The following is an 8,657-nucleotide window of genomic DNA, read 5'->3' on the forward strand; positions in this document are numbered from 1 at the left end:
ACAAAAAAAAAAAAAAAATTGCTCATCAACATTATAGAAAGAGAAGATGGCTTTTTAACTTTACTTAATTTCTTATTTGTTCATATAAGTCACATGATTATTGATAATTTTGCACTTTAATTCTTTGTTTTACCGCTTTCTCTAAATAAATAAAAATTTAGCATATTTTAGAAAAAAAAAAGTGAAATTGTAGACACGTCAATCCTCACTCTCCTTTACTCTCATGCATTCAGTCAAGGTCCATCTTTGCTGAAGAACCCTTTCCAATGTGAAATGTGAAATCTTCTTTTCTTTCCAATTTGAAAATGTAGGAAAAATATAATGACCGTTAATTGCATTTCCATACCAATATCACACATGATCAAGATACAGTCCAGTGACTTAACCTATCGAATTAACCATAAAATGGTTAAAGACCCAGATAAGGGGCATCCCAATCTTTCTAACCCTAACAGTACACTATAATTGTGACCACATATGTCTTATTGACAACTTGTCGCCTAAAAAGATCGGGATTGACTTTGATATATATGATCAAATTCTTAGCTTCTACCCTAAAAAGCAAGTTTGAGCTGCACGCTTGTCAATTCTATTGTTTTCAATTGGCCATTTTCTTTCTTTTTTTTTTTTTTAAGCCAAAATTTTATTGATGAAATATGCAAAAACATTCACAATATTAAGAGATCACTGTTGAGATGAGCTTTTAGAGCAAGAAGATCCTGTTGGTCTGTGTTGATGATTTAGGTGGTGGTTGATTTCATTGACAAGAAAACCACAAAATTAGGAAACAGCACTACCCCCATAAGAGCCAGAATGAATTGAGAGTTTCCCTTAAGGAATAAAGAGAAACTTAATTGTAAGGCAATCAATTGATCAGAGTTCTATTGTTTGTACTTCAAAATCAACGATCTAGCTAAGGAATTTTTAACTAATTTATTTGCCTTCTCTTTTTCTTTGTCTGCTTAATTCTCATTTCAGATTCTACACTTTTTATTTTTAAGTTATCAGAAATTTAATCGTGACGATGAAATTTATAAATTTAATATTTTATCAATAAACTACAAGTTCATTGGTAATTTACCACTTTAATTCTTTGACTTGTGATGGGTTTACCTTCTTTCTTAAACCAAAGAAAATTTAGCATATTTGAGAGAGAGAAAAAAAGCAAATAAGAAATTTCAAACAACCCAGTCCTCACTCTCCTTTACTTTCATGCATTGATAGAAGAATACTTCTAATGAGTTGTGCACGAAAGTGGGCTTTGTGACCCTTCCAATTGATTGTCATTAAGGTTAATATATACCTTTTACGCTACTGCTAGCATTTCTCGAAACGTGCTTTCCAATTCTTGTCTAGTCATTATTACTCCATTGTGAGCTTCCCAATATCTTTCTTTCTCTAATATGGGATTCCCTACTTCCCAATTGGAACATGTAGCAAAAATATCATCACTTTTTAATTGCTTTTCCATATCAATTTGACAAGTGATCATAATAGAGTTCAATGACCCAAAATATGGAATTAACCGTAAAATGGGAAAAGACCTTAGAAAAGTGGCATTCTAATTTGTCACCTGACATGGCCAAAAATGAAAAGCTTGCAACTAAGGCTCCAACCATATTTTAATCTTTTTCACGTTATAACATCTCAATAAAATCAAAATAAATGCTTCATTTTGGATCACATATTTATAGATAGAGAATAAAAAAATTGATAATGGTTTCTCACTATTATGAGGAACTCTGTTTTTGGTTTCTTGCAGAGATGAGAATGACAAACTCCTTTCCAAAAGAAATTAAATCTTTTAAGTTTACAACAACGATTTCCAACAATTACCAATTTCAACAAGGAAAAAATTTTTTTTGCTTTAAACAATTAGCAAAAACTTTAAATCAACCGAAACAAAGAAAGACCAAATAAAACATAGAACTTTATAGGAATTGAGCAATTCATTTAATGTTCATGAACAAACATTGGAACAAAAGCCCACAAACACAGTTAACTTATTAAGGAAAGCACTCATATATAAAAGAATTGAGCTGAAATTATGGATATTCAATGCTCAAAGGAAATCAAGAAAGATAAACCCATAAGCACAAAGGAGTCAAATAGAAATGCCAGCTACATGAACGTTCTCCTCATTAGGCCCGCCTATTCGACTCATGTAAAAACTTGATTTTGATCTTCTTCAACTTGGCAACAACTTCTTTCATATCAATCCTCTCCTCTGGAACTTCTTCTGTACATTCCAATGCTAATTGCAAAATAGATAAAGCACAATCTCTTGTCGCAGAGTATTGTCTTCCTTCATTATTTAACAAATTGGTATCCACAACCTCTATCAAAGCTGATGGTAATGACGTTTTAACCCAATATTTTATGCTCATTTCTCCAGCAAAAATTTCATCTGTGGGTTTCTTTCTTGTGAAGGTCTCCATTAACAGAATACCAAAGCTGTACACATCACCTTTTGTTGAAACAATTCCTTGTGATCCATATTCTACATATAAATTGTCAAATCATCATCAAAGCATTCAATGATGTTACATTAGTCATCATAATAGGATAAAAAGAGTCTGAAATTTTGTATTACCTTGTGCCATATACCCAATCGTTGCTAGTGTCATGGTGTGTATTGTTGAATCGTGTTCACCTAATAGCTTTGCAATGCCAAAATCACCCAAATGTGCTACCATATCTTCATCAAGAAGAATGTTGTTGGGTTTTAAATCGCAATGGATCACAGGTGTTGTATAACCATGATGAAGGTATTCTAATGCAGATGCCACATCGATCATTATGTTCGACCTATTCAAGATATCCAAAAAATGGTTATGAGAGTACAACCACTTCTCTAGACTTCCACTAGGCATGAACTCAAGAACCAAGGCTTTGAAATCAATGTTCGAACAGCTACTGATGATTTTGACTAAATTCGATGGCGAATGTTACGTAAGACCTCGCACTCAACGTCAAAACTCTTAAACGCTCCTTCCAACTCCAAATTGAAAACCTTTACAGCAATGCTTAACCCATCTGAAAGAATACCTTGGTATACTGATCCAAAACTTCCCACACCAAGTAATTTGCTTTCAGAAAATCCATATGTAGCCTGTTGAAGCTCTTGGTATGAGACTCTTCTCCATTCTACTAATGCTGGGAAATTTTCTTGACCAGTTGGCAGATTTGCATTCCTTTTTCCTCGTAGTAAAAAAATTAGAATCAGAGCTAGTACTATTATTGTTGAACCAATTGGCAATAAAATGTATTTTACAAGATGAATAGCTTTCCTTGAATGCCTTCCAAAAGAATTAGCTTTGCATGGTGGGAGTGGGAGTCGCAGTTGAGGTGCGGCACATAGTGCTTTATTGCCCATGAAGGATTGAATAGAGTAGTTGCCAAAGGATCCTTTGTTAGGAATTTCTCCTTCTAGTTTATTGAATGAGACATTAAAATGTTCAAGATACAAGAGTTTCTCTAAAGACTTGGGGATGATTCCTGAGAAATTGTTCCTTGACAAATCCAAGACTTGTAAACTTATTAGACCCTCGAATGACTCTGGTATAGGTCCTTGCAATCTGTTATCAGATAATGAGAGATAGGTCAAGTCCCTAAGATCACCAATGCTTATTGATATTTCACCTGAATTGATTTTTGGAAAAATAAATGCTAGTGATAACCTTCCACTTTCCAATGTCAACTGGGAGGCCCCCGCTTAAACAATTGGAAGACAAGTTTAGCTGTAAGATATCTATAAGCCTTGTCAAGGTTGAGGGTATTGAGTTGGCAAACTTGTTGGAGTCCAAAAATAGATATCTGAGAGAAACAAGATCACCTAAACATGCTGGTATTGGTCCAACCAATTTTTTACCGGTTAAATGCAGGTAACTCAAACTCTTTAAATTGCATAACTCAGTTGGGAAGAATCTTTCTAACTTGTTGCCTTGAAGAGATAAACTTTGCAAATTTTTTAATCTTCCGATTGTGGTGGGAAGAGATCCAGTCAATTTATTGCTTTCTAGGTCCAACACAATCAAGTTGCGCATGTTGCCAATTTCTCCTGGAATACTACCTTTAATGTTGCAACCATAAGCTAGAAATTGTTCAACAGAGAGATTTCCTATAGAAGCCGGAAGTTTACCACTGATCATTGGATTGATAGCAAACTCTAATACTCTTTAAGTGTTTGCAATTTGCCAATGAAAATAAAAAGCTCAACCCCGAGGACGAAGGTGTGCTAGCCAAATTATTCTGACCCAGCACGAGATATTGTAGATCTCGTAGATTGCCAAGGTCAATGGGAATATATCCAGAAAATGAGTTGCCTCCAAAGCTAAGTGTAGTAAGCCGAGAAGCGTTGGAAATGGAGGCAGGCATCGATCCACTTAACTCATTTCCTTCAAGTTCAAGGATTTCAAGCTTCGGAAGCCAAAGGCCTATGGTTAACGGAAGATAGCCTGAGAGCTGGTTTAGAGCTAGTACAATGACATTCATGGCTGAGCTATTAAAGATATGAGGAGGGATGTTTCCATGGATGCTATTAGATCCCAAATACAACCCTTCCAATTTCAGTAAGTTGCCAAACTGAAGTGGTATATGACCTGTCACAAAAATCAAAGGTTAGTTTCTTTGTCCTATATTGATCCACATAATAAATGACAAAAACAAGTGGAAATGTTATTTGCACGTATCTCTTGGTATTGTTAATTTTATATAAATTCTTAATAATTAGTGTTTGTAACACAATTAATCAAATACCTTAATTTTAAAATGATTTTGAAATCTCATATACTACCCGAAGATGAAAAGATTAGACTTTATTAAATTAAAAAATAAATAAAATAAAAAAAAAGATTTTTCCTAATTCAAAAGCCATGGATATCTCTATGCACCATTTAAATCTATTTCTTGTTTACAGTCGCATTCAACAATTCTTATTTCTCATTCATTTCATCAATCTCTCAATTCAATGAAAAATAAAGAAGTTATGTAACTACAACCACAAAAAGAGAGTCTAATTATAATAATATTAATATTCGCTAATAATAATATTAATATTCAAATATTAAAAAAGATGCAGTTATAACACAAATGGAAATAATGCGATATATAACCGGTCAAGTTATTGTAGGAAAAATCGAAAAGTTTCAGAAATGTTAGGTTGCCAATGACAGAAGGAATAGCCCCTATTATGTGACAATTTTGAAGACTCAACTTCTCCAAACTCCGAAGATTACCAATCTGTGATGGAATTTCACCTGTATTTATAATGAAATTTTATTTCATTTTAAAATTATTGCAAATTTCATTTTATAATACATGAATAAGTCTTATTTCTTTGTTAAGCATGAAAGAATTAAACAATGTTTAGGTAATACAAAGCATTAATGCTCACACAAATAATTTATTTTTCGTGCTTAAAATGAATAAAATATATTAAAATGAATAAAAAAATATTTTAATAGTGCATACAAGGAGTAATAATTAATTGGTGAATGATTTGTCAATGAAAATTACATGCATGATTATCAAAGTAAAAGTTTGAAATCAAATGATAAAATCTAAAAGTAAAAAAGATGTGAGACGAATTTAAATAAAAAGAAACAAGGAAAGTATAAAAAGAATGTGACACTAATCACAACAAATTAAAATAAAAATAAAAATAAAAAAAGAAAAAAGAAAGAAGCTCAAAAGCCAGAACACTATTTGCTTGCAATAAAAAGGACGTGAAGCACAACAGTAAAGTAACTAGAATTTTTCAATAAAATTTTCATTGTTTTTATTTAGCAATAAATTAATAAGGTATGGTGTTAACTTAAGTGGTTTCCTCATATATGTTCTACCAAAATTGGTAGTGAAAAATCAGTCTGAACAAACATAAAATCATATACTTTACATAAAAAGAAGATGTCAAAGAAATTAAAGTTAAATTAAGGATAAAACACCTAAATTAAAAAGTGATAAATAAAATGAAATTAAATAAACTTTCGAGATTTGCCAAAAAGTAACATTGTCATTGTTCAAAAAGAAATAAACTCAACAATAATTTTTCTTTTACCTTTGAGGTCGTTGATGCCAAGGTACAAATTCTTAAGCTTAGTTAAATTTCCGATTTCTCCAGGTACAATCCCCTCTAAATGGTTAGAAGATAAGGACAATTCTTCTAACTCTTCGCACTTGAATAAACCTTTCGGAATTATACCAGAAAGTTGATTCCAACTCAAATAAAGCCCTTTTAGTTTGGGTAGATAATCAAACATACTTGGTTGGATAGGACCAGTGAGATTGTTAAATGTTAAATCAATTACTTCTAAAGAAGAAATGTTGAGTTGGATGGAGGAAGGTATGGAACCTGAAAACTGATTGTCATTCATATATAAACATCGCAGGCTAGAAAGATTTCCGATTGCCACAGAAATCTGCCCTTGTAAATTGTTACGAGACAAGCCCAAGAGCTCTAATTTTGACAAAGAACTCAAAGAAGATGGGATAACTCCCATGAAGTTGTTACCACTCAAAGACAAGTTCTGAAGTTCTATAAAGGAACCAAACCAGGAAGGGATTTCCCCGTTGAAATTGTTGTTTTCCAAATTTAAAAATTTCAGCCGATGCAAATTAGCCATATTGATAGGCAATGAGCCATGAAAATTGTTGTTTCCAATGTGAAGCCTAGCAAGGAATGACAGATTTCCCAGGTGTGGTGGTAAGGTACCAGAGAGATTCATACCAACAAGATTCAGAGCCGTGACCCTTTTGTGCCGAGAACCGCAAGTGACACCAATCCAATTGCAAACAGAAGTAACAGTTGACCAATTGGTTGCCATGAGGTTTTGAGGATCACTAATGGCATGGGCTTTTAGTGCAAGAAGAGCCAGTTGATCAGTGTTGATATTGGTTGTTGTTTTTGTAGAGAATGTAACCACAAAACTAGACAACAGAACCACCACCATAAGAATCGGAATGAGGAGAGTGTTTCCCGTACTAAAAATTTTAAATTGGAAGTTGTGAGAGAAAAATTTTTGAATTATAGATGAAAAAGATAATGTTTCTCCTTCATACTTATAATATTTCCACGTCAGCTGTAAGTCTTTCCAAGATCTTTAATGTATACAATTCCGATGTCTTGTCATTATTACTCTTCATTGTGAGCTCTCCATTACCTTTCTTTTCTAATATGGGATTCCCACTTTCCAATTTGAACATATTATCATCATTTTCAATTGTCTTTCCACATCATCACATTTTCAATAAAATCAAAATAAATGCTTCATTTGGGATCAATCTTTCAAACCTTGCCTTCTTTAATTTCACCTTATCTTAATAGAAACTTTAAATATTTACATTGTATTGCTCGATGTAGACACCAAATTTGTCCAAATTTTAATTAATAATTCTCGGACTATCGGGCTAATACCCGATTTCAATTCAACTGGGCTTCAAGCCCGATTTGAATTTAATTGGGCTTCAAGCCCAATTTCAATTCTACTGACCCTAAAGTCTGATTTCGATTGGGCCTAAAGCCCATTTTGTTCTTTAAGCCCAGCCTGTCTTTTTATTTTCTTTGTTTTATTAAATTAAAAATTCAAAATACCAAAAAAATACAAAAATACAAAATACAAAAAAAAAGGGGGGGGAGGGATGGTAGTGGTGCCCTGCTCGGCACCACTGGCCACCATACCCTACCCTCTGATCACCCATCCCATGGTCACCCATACCCTGCAAACCTTATCCACCCCATCTATACTCCTAACTGTCGAATAAGACAAAAGAAACAAAAAAGACAAGGAGCTTGTGCTTGCACCCCATGCCGTGCCCTATGCCACTCACTCAGGCACGACCAGAGCTTTATAAATAGAGCTCCTGGCCGAACCCAAAAAGGGAGAGGAGGAAGAAATCCTACAAAAAAAAGTAAAAAAAAAAAAAAAAGAGTTTCCATAATAAAAAATTCTTCCTGCAAAAAAAAAATTCAAACAAAAAACAGTCATCGCCATTTGATGAGGAACCTAGCGCCAAGCAACACTTGTAGAAACAAAAAAAAATAGTTAGTTTTAGTTTTTAAAAAAAAGGAGATTGAAACTTTAAACACTGATCTACGTTGATCAGGGTTGTTTTTGGTGAAAAGAAGTTTGGATCCGACAAGATGGGGTTGAGGGGAACGTTTTTGTGTTATAGGGTATTTTCTGGCTATCGATCGACGACCATCGACGATGGCAGGAGCAGCAGCGACGGCTGCCGGACATCGATCGGCCAACCCCCTCTACGCTTGGGTTGAGAGGGAAAATAAGAGGTTTTTTTTCTAAGGGAGGAAATGACAAAAAATTTTTTTTTTAGGCCTTTTATAGAAACTGCCAAAGCCAAAATGATGTCGTTTCAATAAAACCTCAAAACGACGTCGTTTTAAGCCCCTGAGGATCGACACGTTAACCCATGACCCAACCAGGGATCCGCGCACCTGACCTGCTGACCCGCGTCTCTTTCAGCCTTTGATCGGTCCAGTCGAACCAACCCAAACCGAACCGAAACCAAACCGTTGAACCCGATTCGAACCGGCCCATACCGCTAACACGAGTCGGACCGACCCCAAACCATTGAAGGCGACTAGACCAACAAACCGTTGACCGGTCCGATTCAGGTAAAAAAAAATTTTTTTTTAAATA

General features: G+C 34.2%; 1 pseudogene; it reads right to left on the reverse strand.

Annotated features, from left to right (window-relative positions):
- Positions 1 to 1,476: 1,476 nt before the first annotated feature.
- Positions 1,477 to 7,039, reverse strand: LOC111288772 (uncharacterized; annotated as a pseudogene).
- Between the last annotated feature and the right edge of the window lie 1,618 nt (positions 7,040 to 8,657).

Source organism: Durio zibethinus, chromosome 4, assembly GCF_047325235.1.
Source record: "Durio zibethinus cultivar Kanyao isolate XHJ-2024 chromosome 4, ASM4732523v1, whole genome shotgun sequence".
Taxonomy (NCBI): Eukaryota; Viridiplantae; Streptophyta; class Magnoliopsida; order Malvales; family Malvaceae; genus Durio; species Durio zibethinus.